Here is a 26755-nt window from a genome sequence, read left to right as displayed (position 1 = left end):
TTACATTAATCACAGCACGACTCTTTCCATCGATACCCTGCTTTTCAGCTCCCAAAGCCCTGCTATTTTTAACGCTCCTGTTTCATCCTCACAACCATCCAGCAAGGCAAACAGGGAAGCGATGATTTTAATTTATGGGGAGAAGGGCCCAGAGGAGTTACAGGGCTTGAGATGACACAGGTACTGCTCAAGGTGGGCTTCCATCCCACCTGTTGGATGTCTACTACTTGGTGGCTGATTTCACCAGTGTGTCAATGGGCCAGGTTGCTGTGAATGTCCTGCCAGCTTCACTTCGCTCCTCTCTTTATTGAGCTTCCTGGTCCCTCAGCCTGTGTTCAGTGAGGGGACTTCACTGGCCCTGGCTCACTTGCATCCTGCCCACGTGATACCTGGTGCAGCATGGAGGGGAGGCCCCTTAGAGCTGGGTTATCCCGGGTTATCCCGAAGCTTCCCCTACCCGGAGTTAGCAGGTTTCCGGTACTGGGGCAGATGGGTGAGGCTTCCCCCTCCTTCTCACCCACCAGGGCAGGAATCCCTGAACTCCCCCGCGCCACTGCCCCCCAAGTCCAGGACCTGTCGCTGGAGCAGAAATCAAGCCTGCTCCCTCCCCCTCCTGGCCTCATGTTCTTGGGGGGTCACTGCCCCAGTTCCATTTGCTTGGCAATAAATATTAGAAGTGCTGGGTCTTGCCAGGGCAACTGCAATTGAGTTTAGTCACCTGGCCCGAATTAGGGAGGCCACAACCCCTTCCCATAAGGGGAATGACTACAGGTATTTGCAGCTCAAGTTTTGGAGGGCAAACAACCTGAAAAACAGAAGAGACTGCTCAGAGCTCCTGTCTGGGTGAGAAAAAAAAAAAACCTGTGAGGAAATGAATCAAAGGAAAATCTGTGGTGAGGCCTGCAGAAGGATAGGCAGGAATCAGAGAGCCCTATTTTCTTTCCTCCCCATAAAAAAAAATCATCCCAGCTGTTCCTAGGAGGCAGATCCTAAAGCAGGATGCAGGTCAGGGGTGGGCAAGGGAAAGGGCTGGACTTGGGGGGAGACAGGCACGAGGGTGAGAGGGCCGGGGGGTGCTCAGACAAAGGGGAACGAGGGCACTGCATCCTCCACAGAAGCCCGGTCACCAGCTCCACCAAACATCATTATCTCCAGGCCAGGAAAAGATGCTGGCAATCCCACCCGGAAGCCTCGGGGTTGAGCAAGTATTCGGTCTTCCAGAATGCCAGAGAGGATTGCTACTTCCTTCTGACAAAATAATAATACTGAAGAAGAAAACTTGTTCAGGTCCAGGTTTCTCCATCTGTCCAATGGGGACAGAAATCCCCACCTCGCTCTTCCTGTGAGCTGGTGCTGGGCAGGGTGAGAAGGGACTAGAGAAGGGACAGGGCCCGGAAGGAGTCAGGACATGAGTAGTGATCTGGCGCCGAGGTGGCAACTTTTTCCTTAATGGGCCACACAGTAACTATTTCAGGCTTTGCAGACATATTATTTCTGTCATAACAATTCAACTCTGCTTTGTTCGAGAAAGTAGCCACAGCTTGCATCTCAAGGAATGGTCATGGCTGGGACCATGTTCACTTACAAAAAAAGACCAGGCAGGATTTGGTTCGCTGCTAGTGGTTTGCAGAGCCCTGAGCCTAAGGAATATTTTAGGGACTGACCTCGGGTTAAAGCAGCAGATTAGAAGTGAATGTGGTTCACCTGTTGTGCAGGGGGGCAGAGAATGGGAGAGAACAGAACCGGGCATTCAGAGAACTGGGTTCCAGCCCTGCGTCCTGGCTGTGCAGCCCCTGCCAATTCCTGGCACCTCTCTGGGCCTTGGCAGCTCCACCATGCGCACCACTACAAGGATGAAAGCGCCTCCGCAGGTTATGGGCCCCTGTGGGCGGGGGACAGCGCCCTCAGCAATCCATGAACCCTAGTGGGGAGGCTAACTTAACTGCAGGAGCCCCTGGCAGCTGGTGAAGGGGGTGCATGTGATGGTCTGAACAGCGCTGGGGGGAGCTTTCCAGCAGAAGGGGCTGGAGGAGCTGCAGCTGGTCACCCTCTATGCCAGGGCCTGGCCCTACTGCCCTGTCTGAATCCAGGAAGAGGACCCCTGGATTGCATCCTTTGTCAAGAGCTCTTTGGAGCAGGGCTCTGCTGCACCAGGGCTGTCCGAGGGCCAGGAAGGCTGAGCCCTTGGCCTTGGCCCCTGCTACCGCTGAGTCTGGCACATGGAGACATCATGTCTGGCCAGTGTTGAGGGGCCTCCCCTGCTGCAGGTGTTCCGTGGTGCTAACGAAGGACAGATGACCCAGCATATTATAAGCCAAGGATGAGCCGTCTGATTAACCTCTTGTGCCCGGGAAGGCCTCCTCCCTGTTCTGCTAAGGCTGCACAGCAATGAGAAGGGGCAGAGAGACTGGTGGACAGTGTGCCTGAGTCTGAGGCGGTCACGGCCTCTGCATCCTCAGGGAAGGGAGGAAGGCGTTGATGATGGCAATGATGAGTTAGCATTTACAGAGTGCTTCCTATGCACTAAGCACAATCCTAAACACTTCATTATCTATTAATGCATGTAATTTTTCCAACAATCTAGGAAGTGGGCTCGATTCTTATGCCCGTTTTACAGATAGGGAAAGTGAGGCACAGAGCTACTTGCTCTGAGTTGCACGGCTATCAGAGGCCGCCATTTGAACCCAGGCGGTTAGTTCCAGCATCTGGGCTCAGAGGGTGTCTAAGATGTCTCAGAGCTGGTGGAGGCAAACCGAGGAATTCTCCAGAATTCGGAAACCCACTAGAAAAGAAGGAAAAGTGGAGACCTCCGGATCTAGTCTTTGCTTTGCCACCAGCCAACAGCATACTCATGGGCAACAGCATAATCTTGGGGGCTAGTCCTCTGTGGGCTGCCCGGGGGAGGCAGCCTGTGGAGTGGCCCATGGCATCAGAGTGACCAGGGGACTCATCATCTCTCCTGCTCACTATCTGTGTGGCTTTGGCTTCTCGGAGCCTCTGTGGATCATGTAGTCTCATGGTCACGTGAACGTCGATGAGACCACCCTGCCTGACACATGCGAACGCTCTCAAGAAGCTGGAGCCGTATCATCATTCATCAGGAAGCCACACCTTTTGCTCGGCCATCCCTAGGCCCTGAGCCAAGTTCATGGCTCCCAGCACCAATGCTGAGCGGACATCTAGGTGTTGTGGGCTCCATTTCCAGGTGGAAAGGATTCAAGTATTGTCCTCTTAGGAATGGAATCGGTGGTCTGAATACCTGACGAGCGGAACCCACCATTTAAACATGTAAACACACGCCACCCGCAGCCTCCAGAGCTAACAAATGCCAGTGGAATAAAGGAGTCAGGGTTTAAGAAGGCTCGATGAAATGAGGTCTTGGGGAGCACAGGAAGGTGGGTCTCACCCTCTACAGACCCTGGATCACAAGTGCATGGAGTGTACCTGAGTTTGGCAGTGAGGGCCATCTGCTGTCTGGTGCGCACTCGAGCTGCCCTGCGGAGCACACACTGCAGGCGTGCCAGCCACCCGTGTGCTCCCTGCAAGGCGGTGAACGAGGGTGATTTGAGTGCTTCATGCTGGGCTCAAACCAAGGGCAAATTGCCATCTTTTTTGCAATTCCTGAGGATGTAAGGATAAAAGGTATGTCCTTGGTCCAGTGATCTGGGATCAGTTTCCACTTTATGGCCCGCCTCTGCCTCTCCATCTTAAGAGTGTTGTCTCTGCCCCTACTCCCTTTCCCCTAAAAGTGATCATGTGCGCGCGCGCACACACACACACACACACACACACACACTCTGATCATTTCCTGGGGAGGTGGAAGGCTACCTGCTTATGTCAGCTGCAACACTCCTCTACAAGCACACCTCGCTGGAGGCCTGGACATAAATCCCCTAACCCTGCCCTGGGACTGTGACCCCCAGCAGGCAGTGGCCATAGTTAATTTACAGGCTCTGCATGTGTGAGCCCTTCTACAAAGCTGGCTTGCCCAAGGCAACCTCGAGTGTGCCGGGGCCCTGCTGGGAGAAGGGGGTCCTGGGGCGTCTCCTTGCTGGGAAAAGGAAGAACCTGGCAGGTGTTTCATTTCCCCCTGGCAGCCCAGTAATTAAGGAAGGAGGACTCAGCAAGTTCATGGGGCAGGGACCACATGGGGATGGCGAGGGCGGTACATATGGAGCAGGCTTTAGAGGGAGGCTGTCCTAGACTCCAGTGTGACCTTGAACAAGTCACCTCACCGTCTGAGCCCTGATGAGGTGACTTCAAGGCCACCAGGCCCTGACCACATGTCCAGAGCTGGCTCATGACCAGGAGGACCCGTGTAGCTTTCAAGAATGTCGGGACTGGAAGACAATTCTGAGCTTTGCTTGAGGCCATGACCCCATGAGATGCTCCTTCCTTGGTGTAATTCTGAATAGCAAATGTTGTTGGAGCAGAGAGTCCGTGGGAAATGGGTCTCCTGTAGAGGCGTCCTAGCGGGCTTTCCAAGGTAGATATTCCAGTAGGAGATAAACCCCAAAGAGAACCTGGATCCCATTATCTGAGGGCCGAGGGGCAGCAGGGGTGAGAATAAACCACCTCCTTGCTGTGTTTCCTGGGGCAGGCAGGGCCTCCCGGGTCAGTCGGGGTGATACAATGCGGTGCACTCGGAGCCAGGCCTGGCGTGTGGCAGGGGCCCCCCAGGATGGTCCTCTTGCAAGGCTGAGCTCCACGCATCTTCAACGTACCTCCATGAAGCCTTCGACAACCTTCTGAGGCATCAACACCTTGGTTGTGTGAGCTGGAAAGCCAGGTCTTTTCACCCTTCTCTCTGCTACTTTTCAAAGACCTCACCCCATTCTAAGGTCGGGGTTCTCTCCACAGAGTGGATTTAAGGAATCCTTTGTCCAACTTCAGTGGTGACGCTCAAGGAAATCTTTTCTTCTCCCAGGCCACTCTGTCCTTGTCACAAGGTGACAGCTGCCCAGCTGCACCCAGAGGAGACTGGCCCTCCCTGGCAGTGGCAGGGGAGCTGCTCTGTCCATGAGCCCGGGACAGACCCAGGGCAGTCCCCAGCCCGGCCCATGGGCATCAGCACTGGCATCCACACTGCCCATCTTGGGCTTCCTTTGAAAGAAGGGGGAAGGCTCGCGAAGCTGCGCCACAGGGGCCACCCTGGGGGCTCTTCTGGCACGGGCGCTGTCAGGGGTGCTGCTGGGTTGGCCTTTGATGGTAAGGCTTGTCCAACATGAGCCCCGGAGGCCCGAGATTGCATGATGGGCCAGCGATGTGGGGGCTCCAGAAGGTGCACAGCTTCTCCACCAACAGTGGAGAGCCCGGCCCTGAGGCTGCCCCGTGTCCCATGACCCAGAGTCAATAGCTCTGGCTGAAGGAATCTTCTACCCCCTTGTCATTTACTTACTCTGTTCAACATCCTCACAGCAGTTTATAAGCCCCCTCCATCCATCCCCGGGCTCATCTCCAACCATCCTCCTTCTCCCTCACCTCACTGCAGCCTTACTAGTCTCTTCCACATGGCAAGCACATTCCTTCCTCAGGACCTTTGCACCTGCCAGTCCTTCTTCCTGGGACCCTCTTTTCCTCAGCTGTTCCACATGGCATACTCCTTCACTTCATCCAGGTCTCTGATCAAATTCTTTAGGTAGACTGTCCCTGACCATCCCCACCCCCTCTACCCGCCAGCCTAAAATAGTCTCTCTCCTTGGCCACTGTCTGTCCTTCTGTTGTCCCTGTTATTTATCTTCTTTCCCCTTCCTTTGAATGCAGGAGGCCGGTGCCTCTGCCTGGTTCGTTGCTGAATCCCAGCATCTGCTACAGTGCCTGCCACAGGCTGGGAGCTCAGGGGGTGTTTGGGGAAGGAAGGGAAGAAGGAAGGGCGGAAGGAATGAATCTTGTGTGAGGGCCTTCTTTCACAAATGTTTGATTTAACTCTTGTGAAAAATCTGGCAAAAGATGCAGGACCAGCTATAATTTGTGGGACCCAGTAAAAATGAGGGATCTCTTATTCAAAAGTTAAGAATTTTAAGACGGCGGGACGCCTGTGTGGCTCAGCAGTTGAGCATCTGCCTTTCTTTCAGGTCGTGATCCCAGGGTCTTGGGATCAAGTCCCACATCAGACTCCTTGAAGGGAGCCTGCTTCTCCCTCTGCCTTTGTCTCTGCCTCTCTCTGTGTGTCTCTTTCGAATAAATAAGTAAAATCTTTTAAAAAAATGTCAAGATGGCAACAGCAGAGCATTAAGCCAAGTGTGGGGCCATTCTAAGTGTAGGACAGACCATCCCTTCCCTGCCCCCCGCAAAAGCCCAGATTGCATACTGTGACCCTGGCCCTGGGGACGTGTTATTACCACTGCCATTGTGCCATTTGGAGATGAGAGGAGCAGAATGGCGCAGGGGCTTGTCCAATGACACAGCATCACGCCATGGCTTGGAACCTTACAAGCTCTTACTGCCCAGTTCCTGCAGTGGCTACAGAAGAAATCTTGTTACCTCCACACACCTAGAAATCTGGGGACCCAGCCGAGAGAAGGAAGTGAGGGAGGAAAATGGCTTGTGAATCTGTTGACCTCACAGCTTCATGATTTATATATATATCAGATCACACATACATATATGGCATTTTATTTCAAAATATATCCACAGCTGTTTTAATATAAAAATAAGGTATTGTTTTCCAAATCTTCGAGGAGCACTCATGTTCTATTAGGACATACAGGGCTCACCCTGAGAGTCTGGGTGCCCCCTGGCTTGGGGAAGAGTGCCCAGGCCTCGTGGGTTCCCACAACCCAATTTAAAAAGCTTTATCCGAGGTAGAAGACCCCAGCACAGGCTCTACAGCCAATAGCACACAATAGATGCTAGCTTCATTCCCTCCCTCCTGCTTGGTCCAAAGGAAACCTCCTCCAGGGTGGCCACAGACCCAGATGGCAGGGAGCCTTCCACAGGCCTGCGTCGAGACGCCGGATCTCATTATTCCAACAGAGACAGAGGGGAGCCCGGCTTGGCTCATTCCTCCTGGGGAAATGGGCCTCGGCCTGTTAGCGGGAAGAGGGGAGCGTTATTACCCGGCTCAGCCAGCCAGGTTCACCCGCCACGCTAATTGGAACACGTCATGCTTTGTTAATATAGTCTAATTTGGGGAGGCTGGCACACCAGGGTCTCTGGGGTCGGGGTGCAGCGCGGGGGAAGGAAGCTTCTCATATGGTATATTGCCAAGGAGGGCTGGGAGTGTGGCTGAAAGGCCGTGTGGTTTTGCAAAATGACCAAAGTGACGTCTTGCTCCAGTATCCAGAGACTTGAAGTCGGTTGTGCTGCTGTGTGTGGGTTTATATGGGTACACGTGTGCATGCACGTGTTTGAGCGTGTATGCGTGTGCATGGGTGAGTGCACGTGTGCACACAGTGCATATGACGGCCAGCGGGGGTGTGCAATGGTGTGCAGGGCCATAGGGCTGTGAAGGGGGGGGTGCAGAGAACACAGCTATGTCACACCTGCAGGCAGGAGGTGGAGGGTCTAATTTTGAGAACGCAAACAAAGACATCTCTTTTCCCATGAATGGCTCGCCCAGCCCCTATTAACACTAATTAGGAGACCTGGGAATTCCCTATAACTTCATAATTACTGTGAACAGACTTCACAGGGGCCGCCAAGGAAATGGAACACCCCCATCCTGTTTTCACAGGCTTGGTGATGATGGTGCCAGCGACGCCCGACCCCCCATCCCTGGCCTCCCCCCCCCTCCAGGCACTGGGATCCCCCCAGGGCTCGCTGATGTCCAGACTGCCCAGGAGGCAGCCTAACAGAGGTGGGGGTGCCCTCGTAGTGGAAAGCTCACCAGTGCAGGGGGTTGGGAGTGGGCTGGGGAAACTGAGGCGGGAGCCCAAGGAGCACATGGAGGTATCCCAGGAAGAGACCCCCAGGTGAGCTTCGGGTCTGGAAGCCAAGGAGAAGACAGGCCACTCCATGCCAGGTTGACCTGCCGCTGCTGGCTCAGGCCCAAGGTCCCCGCCACCCACCCTCTTAGCAACATGCCCCCCCCCTTGTCCATTAAGATGATGAACCAGACATTAAAGGCGGTGGAGAAGAGCCGGCAAGATCACAGCAGTGACTCCCTACATCCTCAGCCCCCCTCCCCAGCCCTCAGGACCCTGCAGCCAGACGGCTTGGGAAACCACAGCGAAGCCATTCCGGGGACCCCTCCGCTGCTTGACGGTAGGATGGCCCCTTGTGCCAGCTGATTGGGGGGCACTTCCAGAAGCAACGGGGCAGGGCCTTCCCACAGGGCCTCAGTCAGGCACACGGAGACCCTCCCCCGGCCCCCCCACTACCCGGCCCCCTGCCACAGGCCTTGTCAGGACCTTGGGGGGAAGCAGGCACCCCTAGCGCGGTCCCCTGTGTCTGCCCCCCTCCGCCCTGCCCACCCCCCCCAATGGATCTGCCAGCGTCACCCCCCAGGGAAGCGCTGTCTGTCTGTCAAGCGCCAGGGGCCTGGCTCTGCCTCCAGAAGACAGTGCTTTGTTCCTTCCTGTCTGCCCAGGATCTGAGATTCTCCATAGTCAGGAGCTTAAAGGCTATTTTCTTAATCGTATTAAAAAACGGCTGAAACGGTATGAAATAGTAACTGATTCCTGCTGCTGTTTCTTTTTTTCTAGATACTCAGGTGACTTCTATTCTTTTTTTCTCACAAGGGACATGGATTATTCATGACTATTCATTCACAAATCACTGTGAAAGGGCCCGCACACCCCAGGCTCTGAAGCAGCCGGGCCTCTCACCTGGGCCTGGAATACCTCCCCGCCCCTCCACCCGCCTCCAGGTGTGGGGTCGGCCTAGAAAACTTCTTCCCGCCCTTCGATGCCCAGCCTGACATCTCCTCAGCTGTGAAGCCCTCCTGGATTTCTCCAGCCCAGGCAATGCTTTCTTCTGTTTAGTTCCTCACTTTGGAAGATGAGAAAATGAGGCCCAGAGAGGGGTGGGGGCCTGGCCCGGCCCCACAGCTAGGTCACGGGTGGTGAAGGCTACACTAGAATCCAGAAGGGCTTTTGTCTGCAGCGTCCAGGGGTTGGGGGGAGGTTGGCAATATGCCTCTTGATTCTCAACACCCCCTTCCTTCCCTGGAGCCAGTGCCTGCCCTGTCAGGGGGCAGCCTTGACCTCCATCTTTGTTCTCCTTAGGACCGAGCCAGGATGCTCTTCTCTCTGCCTCCAGGGGCTCAAATCAGTGAGGCCTGGGATGAAGAAGGAGAATGGCCTGGTTGTTGTTCTACAAAGGGGAGTGGGGACAGGAAGCACTGGGGCCCTTCCTCCCTCTCTGGAGCTCAAGTCTGCCTTTGCTACCCCTGGAGGGCCAGCCCGGCCTCCTTGCCCAGCCGGCTCCCTCCCTGGCCCCTCCCTGGAGGGAGGCCTGGGCTTACACAGCCACGTGGCCCTGGGTCTGAATCTCCGCTTTGCCCCTGAATAGCTGTGGTTCCACATACCCGAGCCTTATTACCAGCATTACTAATATTTCATAAGGCGGCCTACCATGTATTCAGCCCTACTGGGGTCTGGGCACCGGGCAGGTGTTTTATAGATGCCATGGCTCCTCTTCACGACCCCATCACATTCAGGCACACCCATCATCACTCCCATTTTGCAGGTAAAATGTCCCCACTTTCCCAAGGTCAGGAGCTTGAAGTGATTGACCTAGGACTTTAGCCTGGACCTGTGTGAGGTTTATAAGCCCGACTCCCAAGTTAGATGAGTTGGATGAGATAATTGCACAGGCTAATCACTCTACCGATAATAACACATTGAACATGATAGCTTTTCTCATTTTCTTCCATAATGAGGGCAAGCACTGCGGTGAACTGGCCCTGGTGAGAGTCCACGGGCAGGCGAGGCTTCCTGGGGACCTGGTAGGAGGGTGCAGACCCTCCGGCAGTTCCCACCCATGGAAATCGCAGGGCCCGGATTGCTCCTAGCCAGAGTATTATTGGAGAGTAAGTATTATTTTACCCTCCAGCTTAATCCAGACCAAGCTTATCTTTCCCACCGAAAAGCCCACAGCCCAGAGAAAGTTAAGCCCTTTGCTGCTTTCCTAATTGTAGGCTTGCAGCTCTTCTGGGGAACACCAGATCTCTGGCAAAGCCGGAGAAGTGGTCTGGTATTTGGCAGTGGTATCAGAGAGGCTGGCTCCGGGCTGAGCCGTCCAGCTTTCCAAGCCCATGCTGGTTTGGGGGGCGTCCATGGGGGAGAAGGCAGGCTGGGGCACATTCCCCTTCTGCACGGGCCTGCTACCCCGGCCCCAGGGCAGATCTAGCTACAGTGGGGTTCGGGGAAATGAATCGTGGCCTCCTGCTTCATGCTGAGTCCCACTTGGCTAGAAAAGTAAAATGGGTCATGGGCGGCCAGACCCCATCCTTCTCTTGCAGTTTACACCATGTCTGTTTCCCTCCTGCCTCTTCCTCTGAAGTGTGAGCAGAAGTCATTCAGATCAGAGGCCCTGACCCTCCCTGTGTCCCCCCCAGTTTCTCTAAGAGAGGGCCACTGGATGGGCAGCAGTCCCAGCAGACTCTGCTGTTGAGGGTTAGGGACCCTCGAATGGTCCCGGGAGCCAGCCTGGGTCACACTGGCCCTTGCCCAACCTCAGTCTCAAAGGTCCCCCACCGGCTGTCTGCTGGAAAGTGCTAGCAGGGTCAGAGATAAGTCTGAAGGACCGACGTCCAGGTTAGTGGTCTGTGCGGGCCTTGCTGGCAAAACCAGACACAATGGGGACAAGTTACAGGACTAGAGAGTTTGCCTTGATACGAAGAGCAGTATCCCCCATCTCCTGGGAGGACTGGAAATGTGGTAGAGCTGTTAAAAGATGGATTTGAAATCAGAGAGACCAGGGGTTGAAATCCTGGCTTCCCCCACTTCCTACCTGTGTGACTTTGGGTACGTGCCTCAACCCCTCTGAACTACAATTTTGTCAGCTATAAAACGATTCCCTCTTGGAGGATGGAACCTAAGATCAAATGACGTCAGGTAAGCCTGGCGCTTACCACATGATCAGGACGTGCACGTTCCTTCAGCCCCGGGGGGAGTGAGCTGGCTGACGCTGGGGGAATCCAAGTAGATGTCAGACGCCCCTAGAGCAGGGCTGGGTACAGAAGATTTCCTTCTTGGACTAAAATGAAGATCACGCTCAATGTTTCTATGAGACCTCCCAACTCGAAGAAAACACACTGAGAAGGTGGGCCTGGCCGGCCGTGGGAAGGTGGGCGCCGTCTCCTCGCACCTCTACCATAATGTAAAAAGCACACACCCCCGTCCCCCATGGTACATGCTTCTGTCAACACGAAAGGTCCAGAAACGGCAAAATCTACGGAGGCAGAGAGGAGACTGGTGATTGCCTGGGGCTGGGGGCAGGGATTGGAACCGATGGCAGGTGGGTACCAAGTTTCTTTCAGGGGTGATGGAAATATCCCCAGGTTATATTGTAGCAATGGTTACACTTCTCAAGTTGATGACAAACCACTGAATCGTACCTTGAAAAGGAGCACATTTCGTAGTATGCAAATTATGTGTCTGTAAAGCTATTAAAAAGCCCCCAGACAGCAATGCCAGCAATGAAGTCGAGAGGGGCTGACGCATGCTTGGGGGTGATGCCCACACCCTGGGGGAAGCGTGGCAGTGGCAGGCCGACGCCTGAGGTCACCGCCAGTTTCGCGGCTCCTTCTCCACCTGCAGGTTCACGTTGGCGCTTTCTGGTTATTTTTTACCCCGTAAGAGGAATTACAGCAGACTCGCCCTGACCCCAAGCACACCCTGCTCTAGGGGCGTCTGACATCTACTTGAATTCCCCCGGCACACTGGGTGAAGCCCCAGTGATGTGAGCAGGCAGGTCCTGCAGACAGAAGGGGGCAGCGTGAGGAAGGAGGCCTGCTAGAGACACGCCTCCCAGGAGCTTTGGGAGATGGGGCCAGACGCTGGCTCTGGGTGCCTTATAGTTTGGGGGTCCCTGAGTCAGGATGAAAGTGCAAGGCTCAGCCTGGCCTCACCTCTAAGGCTCTGGTAGGCCCACTTGAGGGAGGCGAGGATGGGACCAATCATGTGCCGAGCACAGCTACCTGCCAGGGCAGGGTTGACGTTTGTCCTGGGGATGTGACACCTGAGGGCCTGCAGATGAGCAGAGAAGACCTGTCTGTGCTCAGGGTCTGAGCACTGAGGAGAGATCTGACTCACTCATGGTTGCTCCCGGGCAAAGCAAGGAAAACAACTTTCAAGGCCATCTGACCGCTGCTGTCCTGACTGGTAGTGAGCTCTCCGTTGCCAGCAGTATGTAAGCAGAAGTTCAATGAACACTTCTCAAGGGGTCACAACAGATGACCTCGAAACCCCTCCCAGGCCAGTTAGTTGGTGAAGCCACAAAGCCTGGCGGTTCATTTCGTTTGAGGGTTAAACCTGGACTCAGAATAAAGCAGAAAGGCCCGAGCCATCCTGAAGGAGGGGGCCTGGCTGGCACCACCTCCACTGGAACTGCAAGTCCTCTGAGCGCTCACCTAACGTGATGCTTGGATGCCCACAGGAGGCCAGGGCAGGCCTTGCCGGGCTCCCAGCGCACACCCCCGTGCCCGAGCTACCCCAGAAGTGGGTGCAGGGGAGGCAGGGGTTGCCAGCCCCAAGCGCTGCCAAGCCAGTCACATGGGGCCCCCGACTGGCCCTCCGGCGGGAGGCCTGTTGCCTACCTGCCCCACCCTGGGGCGCACAGGGCCCTTCCCTCTCTCCAGTTCCAGCCTCCCCAAGGACTCAGGATCCTGGCTGCAGTTAGCAAGTTCCCTCCTCTCAGCCCCGGACTCACCACAGGATGAGCTCATCAGAGGCCCCTTCCCGAACAAGAGCCCCAGGCCTGGGAGAGGCCCTCTGCTCCCTTTCATGTGCCTGCCTGGCCCTAGGAAGGCAGTGAGGGAGGCTGGGGCCTCTGAAGGAGGCTAGGCCACTGAGGAAGAGGAGAAGGAGGAGGGGGAGGAGGGAGAGAAGGAGGAGGGGCTGGGGGCTCCGGGGACCTGGGCCCCTCTTCGCCTCTCCCAGCCTCCACCCGGCTCTACCCTCAGAGCGGGTTTGGGCTCCTCTTGCGTTTCTCGGTGCCACCCCTCCAGGTCTGGAAGCTAGACGTGCAGACCGTGCTCTACGTAGTCTCCTCTCCCTCAGAGACATTCATGGAGACTCCAGGGGTGGAAGGCATGAACCCCCAAACTAATTACAGTGCCAGGCAGTTACAGGGCGTTCTGGAGGTACTAAGAGATAGAGAGCCAAGGGCCACCTGGGCTTCAGCACTCAGTAGGCGTGGCTCCCCAGTGGGAATGTTCTGGCAACAGGGCAGGGCTCCTCCAAGACCCAGGATATCCCAGCCCCACCCTGCCTCCTGCTCCCCATCTACCACAGGCTCAGCCCTACCCTCCAGAAGACAGCCTGACACCTGCTGTGGTCCAGAGACCCTTTATCTCAACCACCCATTTTCCCAGGGTGCAGATCTTCCCTCCCCCCCCTCCTGCATATACCTTTTCCTGTTTCTCTAGCACCCGGGGGCTGGGGAATCCAGCTCAGAGCACAAGAAGCCCATTGACTAGCCCTCCCCTCCCGCACACCCTCCTCTGCTCTATCCCGACACTACTACTTGTAGGTCCTGAAGGCTTCTGCTCTATCATGCCCCAGGGACTTTGCATGTGCTGATCCCTCTGCCAGGAATCCACTCCCCTCCACCACGTCACACACAGATTTCTTTGTCTACCTCTAAGTAAGTCATTCATAATCCACGCCTTCCCTGGCCACCCCCCTTCCCCAGCCTGAGCACTGTCACCCCTTCTGCGCCCCGCTGCATCAGGGTGTTAGACCGCCTGCCACCTGCCTATTGCCCTAGGTTGACTCTCCAACTTGAGCTTGCATCGGAATCCCCTGGGGAACTTGTCAACGTCCAGGTTGCTGGATCTCACCCCCAAGATTCATTAGGTCTGGGGGTGGGAGTCTGAAGATCTGCATTTCCAACAAGTTCCCAGGCGATGCTGCTGCTGCTGGTCGGAGCACCACACGTGAGAGCTGCTATTTAAACGCTGAGCTCTTTGAGATCTATCCTGTCGGATTTTCCTTTGACCTCCAGTCTCGGAATGAATCTGGTTTTTAGTGGCTGCTCAGTAAACAAATGAATGAGAGGTACTGATTTATCTGTTGTAGCCAGGGTGGGTGACAGGAGAATTTCCTGAGACAAGCTTTCCTGATTTGCTCACTGTGCTGCAGGAGCACTCTCTCCCTTCTCCCAAGATGGTGCCAAGTCTTTGGCTCCCATGTCTTGGGGGCTGCTGGCTTCTAAGGCCAGACACAGAGGTCGCTGGGCCTAGGAAGATAGCCCACTCTCCGGGCCCTGGAAACTTCTCAGAGGGCATAGGTTAGAGCCCCTGGAAGTAGAGTGGTGGGTGCGAGCATGGGTGGGGTACAGACAGAGGCAGAGGGCCCAGGGAGAGGGTTGTTGAGTGCCTCTGGAGATCAACAAGAAGTGGATTTGGGGGGATCCAGGAGCTACAGGCTCAAGTGCCCTGATCCTGGAACAACCTTTCCAAGGGGTGACGGGTCTTCCACAGAGCCACCTTGAGATGCCTGGGAGAGGCTGGGAGTCTATGCACCCAAACTCACAGAGTTCCACCCAAACACCACATTGGGCCCAGATGGCATGGAAAAGCCCACTGCCCGCTCGCCCTCACTGGACCCCAACAGCCTCCCACTAATATTCTGGGTCACAGAGAGCCACCAAGACTCCTGCAGCATCCTCGGGGGCGAGAATCCTCTCTCCCCAACACAACTGGGATGGGATGTCCTGCAAATGGGCAGAGGGGCTTGGTGGCAGAGGTCTGAGCTGAAGAAGTAAAGGCAGGTGGCACATCTTGCACTTCAGTGTTGGTAAAATTCAAACCTGCTGCAAGTCCATGTAGCACCGATGATGTACTGGCCTATGCGAGGCCCAGGGCTTTGCCTGGTGAGAGAAGCCATGTGGCACCAGAGGGCACAGGCGTGGAAGTGCAGACTCCCAGGAGGTCACAGGAGATAGTGAATGTCCTGCAGGAACATGGGAGCTCGGGCGGGACTGAGCCTGGAGCTCCCTGGCAGAGGAGGGAGCCTAGACATGGGGCCGGACATGCTCTCTGTGAACCTGTCCCCCCAAATCTGGCCTGAAGGTGACACGTCCTAGGCCACCTGCCAGGACTCCAGGACCCAGGGCACCGAAGACCATCAAGACTCAGAGCAAACTGCAACGGGATTGCCAGGCTGCCCTGAGGACCCGGGCTGGTCCCCCTCCTCCCATCCCTTCCCCTCTCCCTGCTCCAGTGGAACCACTGAGGCCTGGACTTCTAGCCTGGATGGCAATTCAACACAACAGCCACCTGGCCACCATCCCACACCTGACTGCACACCTGTCTCCAGCTCTTGGGGAGAAAAAAAAAACGGAAAAAAGTTCCAGATGTGGCGGTTGCACACTCTAAGAGAATGTTGCTAGGAAAGAGAAGGAGCCAGCTGGCAGAGGAGGGGGGCATTTGCTTTCTAATTTAAATTCTTCTGGGTCATTTGAATATCTAAGGACCCCATATTACTTCCGGAACAATCACTTTTAAAAAATAATTTTTGTCTTAAAAATGCAAAGCAGTCTGCAAAAATCTATTTAGAAGAGAGAAGTTTATGCAACAAATAGCACAAATAGCGTAAGGAGTCATTAAATACACCATCATCATCCTTCTGGTGTACTCACCACGTGCCCAGAGCTCTGCTCCGTGTTTTTACACTCATTATTTCATCTAAGCTCATCACGGCGCTGTGTTGGATGTTACTGGTGCTATCATTTTCCAGATGAGAAAACTGAATTTGAGAGAGACTAAGTAACATGCCCAAGGTCACCCAGCCCGGAGTGGGCTCTGAAGGCAGGTGCATCTGGCAGCAGGCAAGCTCCCACCTTAGGTCAGGGCCACGTACCGTACCGCACCGCCTCCTGGAACTGCTACGCGAAAACGTCAAGCTCAAAACCCATTTGTTTGGGGTCTGCTCCACCACTTGAACCCCAGGATGCTGCCCCGGAGCCAAAATCAAATTGTTACAGGCAAACAAAGCCAGAGCCTGGTATCTCCGGCCACCTGGAAACTTGGACTGAGGCTAGGAAAGCATGTACGATGGGGAGTCCACTGTAGTCTGTCCATCTGTCCATCCATTCGCCAGCCTCCTGCTGAAGGCCCCACGCGTGTCCGGCTCCATGCTGGATGCTGGCAGCCAGTGAGGGCAAGAGGCCCGCAGCCACCAGGAGAGGACAAGGTGAGCACAGGGCAGACTGGGCCCCTAGGTGCCTTTCCAATCCAGAAATTTCCAAAACCCTTTGCAATTTGGGATCCCAACAGGTTTTGAGGGGGAGTGTGAATGGAATGCAACCCTGCAATCCATGCCCCGTGGCAAGCTCTTCTTCTCCTCCAAGGTACTTAGCCTAACGCTGAAGCAGGCCTTGGCAATCCAAACCATCTCCTGGCCAGGGTGCGGTGCCAGGCCAGTTAACTGTGGTGGGTTCTTGGGACTTTCACCCGGGCCTTAGCACCGAGATGGAAAGGGGGCTTATGAAAGCTCCAGGAGCCTGGGAGACGGGGGTGGGATTCCTCCCAGGGCTCCAGCCTGCACACCTGAGCACACACTCATGCTTGGCCAGAGGTCCTGTGGCCAATGATGTCAATGAGGCCAGCAGGAAGACAGACGCTGCCCCAAAGTGCAGCCTGAGCCTCCGAGAGCAGGGAGCTTGGGTGTCCTGTTCAACTCTCAGAGGCCCTGGGTGCACAGCAGGTGTTCAGTCAATATTTGATGACTGAGTGAAGAAATGTGATTTTGAAGAAGGCAGCTCTACCCCTATTTGGAGATGGGAGGGGTATGACTTGGCCCGGTCACTGTATTTTGGGGGACATGGACTTAAGCTGCCTTCTAGGCACCTAAACATTGAGGACTCAATTGGGGAATCCTCCCACAGAATCCTAAAAACTGAAAATATAAATAAGAACACCAATAGCATAAGTGCTATCACTAAGGACTGACCCTCTGGTGGGCTCACTGATAAGCTCTTTTCTTAATTATCCCATGAAATCCCCACATCAGGCCTGTGAGATGTGTAGTATCATTATCCCCAATTTATAGATGAGAAGCCCCAGACTTCAGAGGGTCAGAGCTGGGATCTGCACCCACATCTGACTTGGGATAAGAGGGCTGAAGCTGGAAGGGGCCTACCCCCTATTTTCAAACCAACCAAGTATGAGACAGGGGGGGCTGAGGACATGAGTAGGAGGCCTGGGACAAGAGCCCAAGGCTTCCGACTTCCAGCCCGGGCTCTGCATGACTTGAGAAGCTGCCGGCGAACACCTTTTCTCCGTTCTACAAAGAACCTCGGAGATGGGGGGGATTCATTACTCTCGGTACCCGTTCAGCACCACCTCTCTCAAGCCCCCCCCCACCAATTCCCTTTCCTGAGGATGGAGGGAAAAGGAGGAAAATGGAAGAGTCACTCGACTCCAAACCCAGGCTGTGGTTGAGGGCAGACTGAGGATGGCCACAGGCCTGCACAGGGAAGAAGCTGTCCGCATCCATCTCATTTCCTGCCTGGCACAGTCTTCCAAACCCCAGGGTCCCACCTGCTGGGCTTCGGCTCTCACTATTTCTTCCTCCCGGGATGCCCTTCCCAGCATCTGAGCTGGTCCCCTGTCCTGCCCCAGTTTTCAAAGCCCAGCTGGAATAGGCCACATTGCCTGACTTTCCATTACCGTCACCACCCAGAAGTGACCTCTCGATCTGACCTTGGAACCCCCAAGCCTCCCGTTCCAATTCTGCTCCGAACCCTCTTACTCTCTACCTTGTATGTTAGGGATTTGCTTTCATGTCTCCCTCCTTATGACAGGCCGGGAGCCCCCTGGGGGGGTGGTGGTGGCTGATCTCTGAGGTGTTTCAAGCAAGTGGGGTACAGCGGGGCTGAAGGCTGGCCAATTCTTTCTGTTTACTCAGGTGCAGCCCGAGACCGGGTCTCTAACCATGGCCTCCCCTCCGTCTCCAGGACCTGTCGCAAGTTATAACGTACACTCTGAGTGCGAGAGGCTGAGGACCAAGCTGTTCTAGTATCTCCGCAGCATCGGTCGTAAGTGGGGGCTTTGAAAAATAGTGTGGAAACTCGTCAGCCCACAGACATTCACCAAGTTCTCCTGTGGCTCAGCCTGAACAAGGCACTGGACGAGGGGTGGGGGCAAGACACCCAGAGGTCCAGTCCTCAGGACACCTTCCAGAGGAGAGGGCAGGGACCTTCACGCCCTGCTCACTCTCAGTCCCCAGCACACGAAACATCGCCTGGCACATGGTAAGAACACACCAGCCACTGGCTGAAGAACTGAATTACCACTTGGTGATCCAGCCACGCTGAGCACCATATAAGGCAGGCTGGTGCTGAACGCTGAGCTGGCCTACGTGGTGAGTCAGAGCTGCAGAATCCACAAGCAAGAGACACACAAACAGAGAGAGAGTGGAAGAGCGAGAGCGAGAGAGCGAGAGACTGGCAAAGGGCAAGGAGTTTTGTGGTTGACCAAAATCAAGCAAAAGACAGAACATAAAAAGAAGTTGGCCACAGTGGCCTAGGAAGCAGCATCATACGCTGTGGTTTTCCATCTTTTTCCTGCAGAACAATCTTTTTTCAAGTGAAATCATACACCACACCCTAAATGCATAACAGAGCTGCCACGGTGGACGGCGGCTACAGTCAAGAGGTTGGCCTGCTCTCACAGACCCTGGAACCCCACAGAGGCCCCCGGGCTCCCCAGAGATGGGGTTCCTGCTCGGTCAGAGACTGCCTCCTTCTCCGCCCCCTTCCCTCTGAGATGCCTCGGAGTGGAGTGGAGCCGCAGCAGCTGAGGGGAGGGCGGCAGTTGTTCTTCTGGGAAGGAGGCCTTCATGGGTCCGGGTCTTCTGGGAGTCCATTTAGGGCAAATACCCCCTAAAGCGGCTCAGGAAGCTTTCCCCAACCATGAGGGAGTCAGGGGAGGAAGGAAAAGATCCTCCCAGCAAGTGGAGGGGAACCCAAGGCACCCAGCTATGGGGGTGGCTGAAATAGTTGGGGGGGGGGGCTCCTAGGGAGCACAGGGACTCCATATGGACAGAATTGCAGAGGCAATCCTTTTGGAAAGTGAAGCATCACCTGCAGATACATTGTGTGTGCAATACGTGTATGTCACTGGCTGGTGACATGCCAGTGTGTGTGCATAAATCAGGCTTTCAGATAGCAGATCCACAAAACCAGAGCTATACCTGTTGCAGAAAGGCCACCTTGGTGCTATAACTACAGGGAGGACTATTTTGGGACATATGGCATTCCCATTTGCCCCGTGTCCCCCACCCCTGCCACGGCACCAACAGGGTCACATGTTGTTCCATCTGCCTGGCATTCCTTCCTCTTTCTGAAGATAGCACCCGGGTTTTCCCTTTGGGGTTCCCACCCACTTCCAGCCTCAGGCCAATTCTCCCCTGCACCCACAGCAGGTACTGTCCCACGGCCACCCAGCCCTCAACCCCCACCCCGCCAGGCCAATCAGCACATTCTCTCCTCCTGGTTTCAGAAATGGGTCAGAGATGGTCACGTGGCTAGAAAGTAGCCAATAAGCTGCAACTCTGGAATTTTGGTTGGGGCTCCTGAGAAAAAGAAGCTCTCCTTCCACAGGCTTGGAAACGAGCGGATGTGGGTCTGGAGCCCTTGGTCACTGCCCCACCAGGCTGTGAGGCGTGCATCCCCCAGGATGGAAACCCGCAAGGAGGAAAGCAGGGGTACAGACACAGGCGTCATTTGAGCCTTGGACTCAGCTCCACTTTGACACCAATAAACAGGCCCCAAATTGTCAATATATTGGAAACCAATAAAAAGCGAATAAATTGCTTGTCTTGGCTTAATTGGGGTGGAGCTGAGGATTGGCTCCCACTTGATGTGGCATCTGACCTCGTCCAGCCTTTGCCCTTTGAGTCCCCGGCAGCCAGCCATCATTTCTGGCCCAGGCTGATTCTCGATGAGCTGGACAGCAGCTCCAGCCTCCCCAGCTGAGCCTGGGGTGGGGCACGGGTGGGCGTCAGACTCAAGGACTGGCCACAGGCCAGCAGCCTGGCTGGACTTGCCTGCGTCCAGCCTTCCTGGCCGTCTGGCCCCGCCGAGGGATGTGTTTCGGCGGATCTAAAGTTGGCTCGGGTCCACTTGCTTGGTCCCCAGCCCTCATTGTTCTCCCTCCTTGACCTTGGGCTCTGTTAGGGAGACAGACACTAAACAATGAGGACTCTGGAAAGCAGCCACTCCTCACCTTGGGGCAGGAGGAGTCAAACCCCAGGGCTCTGGTCCATCTCAGGGATATTGTCACAGGCAGAGGCTGCGAGGGGTGGCAGGACAGTTCGGGGCTTGCATGTCAAACAGGCCCAGGAGATGCACCGGGGTGGCTCAGTGATTGAGCATCTGCCTTCAGCTCAGGGTGTGATCTCAGGGTCCTGGGATCAAGTCCTGCATGGGTCTCCCCACAGGGAGCCTGCTTCTCCCTCTCTCTGTTTATCTCATGAATAAATACATAAAATATTTAAAAAAAAAAACAGGCCCGGGAACATTCCTGGATCTCTTACTTGCTGAAACACCTTCGCCTAGCTGTCCCTTCCAGTGTTATCATCCTTGAGTCTAACATGGGGATCCTGCTGCTACATACCCAACAGAAGGACTAAAATCCACAAAACTGACAGCGCTGACTGCTGATGAGAACATGGAGCAACAAGAACTCTCATTCGCTGGTGGTGGGAATGGACAGCCGTGTAGCCACTTGGGAAGACGGTTTGCCGGTTTCGTTTTCTTTTTCTTTTTTAGGATTTTATTTATTTATTCATGAGAGACACAGAGAGAGGCAGAGATATAGGCAGAGGGAGAAGCAGGCTCCCTCTGGGGAGCTTGATGTGGGACTCGATCCCAAGACCCCAGCCAGGATCACAACCTGAGCCGAAGGCAGACGCTTAACCACTGAACCACCCAGGTGCCCCAATTTGGCGATTTCTTAAGAAGCCAAATATATTCTTTGCCATATGATCCAGCAGTCATGCTCCTAGGTGTTGACCCAACTGGCTCAAACTTCTGTCTACACAAAGACTGGCACATGAATGTATAGTAGCTTTCATTGTAATCGGCTAAAATCAATCAGAAGTAACCAAGATATCCTTCAACTAGTGAATGGATAAATAAGCAGTGGTACAGCCGATGGAATGTTACTCAGCAATAAAAAGAAATGAACCATCAAGCCAGGAAAAGACATGGAACAAGTTTAAATGCACACCGCTAAGTGAAAGAAGCCAGTCTGAAAAGACTACCTACTGTACGATTCCAATTATATGACATTCTGGAAAAGGCAAAAGTATGGGGACAGTGAAAAAGTCACTGGTTGCCAGAGGGAGGAAGCAGGGATCAAGGGCGTCTAAGCGGGTGGATCATCTTCTCTGGCAAGGTGGAGGGCCCCCAGCATCCATTTTCCCCTTTTTCCTTCGAAATAGAGTTGCAGTTGGGCAGACAGCCACCCAGAACGATGACTGTAATTCCCAGCCTCCCTTGCAGCGAGGCGTGCTGCACGACTGCATTCTGGCCAGTGGGATGGAAGTGATGGGAGCCCCCTCTTAAAGGAAGCAGCGCCCTCGCCTCTTCTGGTTTCTTCCTTCTTGCTGAGTACGATGGAGAGGCTCTCCTGGGCCATCGTGGATCATGAAGACCAGCGATGGCGCAGCCTCAAGACAGTGAAAGCCGGGACCCTAACATTTCTGTGTGGAAAAATCCTCCTAGCTCAGAATCTTACTTAGAGAAAAATCCACCTCTCTCTCATTGAAGGAGCTATTATTTGGGGTTTTGGGGTCACACACAACCAAACCCACATTCGGACTAATGCAAGAGCCTTCAAGGACTGTCCTGGAGGTTCTGCGTGAAATAGGCACAGCATCTTCACACATTTGATTCATTCAACAGATCGAGGCCGATTTCCTGTACTGGGATCTGAGAGTTCAATTAAGAATGAGGCAGATGAACCCCCACCCTCATGGACTCCACCATCTAGTGCAGGAGACAGACTGTCAGCACGAGAGTGAACGAATTATGGATTGTCACATACACAATACTATCAGCAATGGTTAATGTTTCTTGAATTCCAAGCTTACTACGTGTCCGTCCTGTCCTAAGCCCTTTTCAGATATTGCTTTATTTTATCTTCACCTCAAACCCAGAAGGTGGATGCTATTGCTTCCCTGTTGATGAGGAAGCTGAGACGCAGAAAGGTTGAGGAACTGGCCCAAGGTCACACAGCTAGTAACTAGTGGTTCCAGGATTTGAACCCAGGTCTCCTGGACTTGAGAGCCTGAACCACTGGGCTCTCCTGCTAATGAAGGGTGTAAAAGAAGACGCTGTGATAAAGAATGACAGGGTACCCTGCTGGTGGCAGTGACAATAGACGCAGCGTACAACCACGTGCCAAATGAGCCTGAATTTCCTTACCCAGGTGGCCAGCGTTGGGAGGTCTGGAAAAGGATCAGGCCTGATTCTAGACGCCAAAATCAAAGGTGTCAAGTCGCTCTGATGACGGTGTCAGAAGTCCCGGCCGCTGCAACCTCGGGGTGTCCAGGAGATGCCCACCTGTCAGAGATAAAGCAGATGCGCCATAACTGCCTGGTCGGGAGAGATCTCATCAGCTCATGCTGCCCCAGGTGGCTTCTTTCTGTCACAGATGCTCTCAGGGCCCCGAGGGGGCCATGTCACAGGGCAAAGACGGCAGGAACCTGGGGTCATGCGTCAAGAAACAGGTCCCAGCTGAACTTGCCTGGAAACAAGTCTGAGACCCAAAAATATGCATTTCTGCCTGTGTGTGTGTGTGTGTGTGTGTGTGTGTGTGTGTGTACGCCCTGAATAAAAATACATAAGCATCACACCCACCGTGTCTAGCACAGTGCCCTTTGCAGAGCGGGGAAGCTCGACAAATGTTTCACGGTTTGCTTTGATGTAAAACACAAATGTACATGTTGGAGTGAGTGGGTGGAAACTCCAGGAGAGTTGGAGTGAATTGGAGGAAAGATCCTTCCTTCTGTGAAAATGCATTCTTGGGACGCTCCATCCAGCCAGACCAACGGCTTCATCAGTCTACCGATGAGGAGACTGACATCCAGAGAGGGGCAGTGACCGGGCCAAAGTCACATAGCAAGCTCGTGGTAGAGTGAGGCCTAAGCCCTGGGTCTCTCCTGACTCATGGCTGGGGGTTCTCTCCAACGATGCACCCTCCATTGTATTTGTGGGACTCGCAGCCCCTGAGGCAGCCCGGGCCCATGGCAGGGGTCTCCTGCATGCTGTCAGGTGGGTTAGAGCAGAGTATTGTTTCCCAGCTGTGTTCAAACCCAGACAAGGTGTGAGAGGCAGTGCCTGCAGTGATTAGAAGAAGCATGGTCTTTGGAAGCAGGTAGATCATGGCCCACATGCTTGGGCAATCTTCTTCTAGAAGTAGACAGTGGGTAAGTCAGGGGTCCTCTCAGAGCATCAGTCTCCTCGTCTATAAAATGAGAATAATAATAACAGCATCTCTCTTCGCGGATTGCAGGCATGAAAATGACTTTCCTACATCTCTGAAGCCCACAGCAGAGCATTCACTCACTAAATGTTAGGGATGTGATGCAGAGGAGGATACTGGGAGCGCCTGCAGTGGGAGGTGGAGCACTGGACTGGGAGTTGCTCTGTGTCCTTGGCAAGTCTTGAGACAAAAATCTCTCAATTCCACTGGTCATTCATCCCCTCTGCCCCCACCTCGCTCCCCCTTCTCTGACTCTTATGGACCAGCACGGGTTCCCAGCCCAGCATACCTCCTCTCCTGGGGGACTGGGACTGCAAACTCCCCACCTGCCCACCGGACCCCCATAGCCCAGACCACATTTCAACAGTCAGCAAAATGCAGGTGTCATCAGCACTTGGGGAGCTGGTGAGCGCTAAGGATCCCACCCCATGGCAGCAGCTCTCAGGAGAACTGGGGAGGGCCGGGCGTGGGGGAGCAGGTTCCCTGGGAAGGGTGGCATTCTCAGCTTTTTCGAGAAAGGTAAGATAAAGAAAGAAAGAAATGGTGGCAGGAAGGAGGGGCAACAGAGATTGCTTGACAGCATGCTGTGCAGTAGTACCTTCCTCCAGGGCTCCGCCCGGAGCCTCCACCCAGGGCCTCCACATGGGGCCTGTGGTCCCTGCTTCAGCCCCCATCGGGATGATGGCTGTGTTTCAGCCTCTCTGAGTCTCTTCGTCATACATGCTCGATGAGGAGGCTCACCTGGGGGACCCCCAGCCTCCACCTTTCATTCCCACCCCAGCCCATGCTCCTTCAAATGTGCTAAAAGAAGCAGACCACCCACTCAGTTCACAGACCCTTGGCAGGGGGGGAGTCTTTACTCCCAGGAAGAGGGCAGTCACAGAGGACCCCTCGGCCCCCCACCCCGAGATTAGCAGATGGAGTCCTGGGTTCCAGTCCCAACGTCACACTAACTTGCTCTGAGCACTCAGGCACATCCTCTTGTTTCTTGGGCCTTAGTTTTTCCATCTGTGAAATGGGGTGTTGGGCCCACCGGTGGCCCCTACAATCTCTCGTGGTCAGCTCTAAAGCCCGGGCTCTAGTTAACTCACAGGCAGAGATACCAATGCAAGGCTGCTCTTCCTCTAACTTCCTGAAGACAGTGGCACTGATGACCCCAGCAGGCACACTGAGGCTTCCTGGATGAGGGGACAGATGTGTGTGTGTTTGTGCGGAGATGAGAGCAGGGTGCTATGGGCAGCAGGGCAGGGTGAACAAGGGCATGGAGATACCCAAGTGGGGAACCTTGAGCCAGGGCTGCCTGTCAGGGTGGAGTGGGAGATAAGATGCAAAGGTCCTGGGGTCAGTGCTTTATGTGCATTTCCTCATTTAATCCTGTATTATCATTTCTATTTTATTAAAGAGAAACTGAGGCTCAGAGCGATTAAGTACCTTGGCAAATGCACGACCGTTACATAGCACAGATTGGATTTAAATCCATTGTTGACTTAAGAGCAGAAGCTCTTGGGCAGCCCAGGTGGCTCAGTGGTTTAGTACCTGCCTTCTGCCTGGGGCGTGATCCTGGAGACCCAGGATCGAGTCCCACGTCGGGCTCCCTGCATGGAGCCTGCTTCTTCCTCTGCCTGTGTCTCTGCCTCTCTCTCTCTCTCTGTGTCTTTCATGAATGGATGAATAAAATCTTTAAAAGAAATATATATTTAAGAGCAGAAGCCCTTGATTGCCATGGGACGCCACCCTCCTTCCGAATGGCTTAAGATAGAATGTGAACTAGAGAAATGTAGGATCATGCATATTGTAAATACACACAGATGAGCTCATGGTGGCACTCGAGGGTGAGCACTATTGTGGCCTGGAGAGGAAGTTCAGTGTGTGAACGTGTGGACGTTGTCAATGTGTGTGTCACTGTCAAATGAAGCTCCAGATCTGAGCCCAGGCTTAGAGATGCCAGATGGGCAGGACGTGGCCGAGGGGCCATCGGAGCCACTGGGGCTGGGGATAGGCAGTCAGAGGCCCAGGCCATCCCGCAGTAGCCCAGGAAGTCAAGCTCCCCAGGCTGTGGGCCAGCTAGGCTGGCTTGCATCACCTTCCCTGGTTTCCACATGACCAGGGGCCGAGCCCCCTGCTGCCAGGGAGAGTGGCACATCCTGTCCTAGGTCTGCATCTTCTTTCCCTGGGTATCTTCCATGGTCCCTCTGAATGCCTGCCCCAGCTAGGGAACAGGGTGTGCAGATGGAGCCCAGCATGCGCGTGTGCATGCGTGAGTGCGCGCACACACACACACACACACACACACAAACACACACACACACACACACACACACACACACACACACACACACACACACGGGCTGCTGCCAGCAGATAGGGAAACCGGCAAGCAATCGCACCAGCCGAAGCCAAGCCAGCCCTGCATTCCAGCCCTGACCCTACCACTGGCCACGGGCCCTGTGATCAGGACATGTGGCCTGCCTCTCTGAGCCTCCGTGAAAGCCCACGACCTTCCTAAGTTCAAGTGCATACAAACTGTAAAGTGCTGGGCCCACCGATATGGTTGTGATTCTAACCGGAGTAGCCAACTAACCCAGGAAGTGGTAGAAAGTCCCCAGGGAGCCTTGACTGAGATCCCAGCCAATGCCTCTAGGTAGGTCCCCTGTTCCCCTTTCCCAGGCCTCAGTTTCCCCATGTGTAACACTGAGGATCTTGAGCTCAGATGCAGAGTGGGCTACAGTTCCTGTGGTCTTGCTTCCTTTGCCATGATTTGCCACTAACAAAGTATCTGAATTTCATTTGCCAGAAACCAGAAGGCCATCGACACAGCAGGCAGCTGAGTACACGGGGCCCAGGGCAGGTACATCGTGATGGAAGAGAAGAGGTATATGGTTGACCTAGAAGGGACGTGACACATCTGGGGAGATGAGGGAAGCCTGCAGGAAGGGAGGGAGGCAGAGCTGCCGATAGGTGATAGAACCCTGGCGGGGTCTTTCCCTAGGTTTTCGCTGCCTGGCCTGGAAGCCACAGAGAAGACACAGGAGTTCTGCTTCCTGGTGATCATAAGCAACACAAGCATTCACGCATTTGGTGAGCATTTACTGAATACCTGCTGTGTACCTGGGATTCCAGGGGAGCCGGAGGCAAGTGATGCACAGACTA

General features: G+C 54.6%; 1 protein-coding gene across 3 annotated transcripts in view; it reads right to left on the bottom strand.

Annotated features, from left to right (window-relative positions):
• TSPAN18 (tetraspanin 18) overlaps positions 1–26755 on the bottom strand; it is a 187717-nt gene that overhangs the window by 37751 nt on the left and 123211 nt on the right. For all 3 annotated transcript variants that reach the window (XM_072758810.1, XM_072758809.1, XM_072758812.1), the window contains exon 3: positions 22546–22683. The gene's annotated coding sequence lies outside the window, so the exon portion shown is untranslated. The remainder of the gene's footprint in view (positions 1–22545; positions 22684–26755) is intronic.

Source organism: Vulpes vulpes, chromosome 5 (assembly GCF_048418805.1).
Source record: "Vulpes vulpes isolate BD-2025 chromosome 5, VulVul3, whole genome shotgun sequence".
NCBI lineage: Eukaryota > Metazoa > Chordata > Mammalia > Carnivora > Canidae > Vulpes > Vulpes vulpes.
Note: the sequence above shows the minus strand (reverse complement) of the source record. Positions and strands in the feature narration are given on the sequence as shown.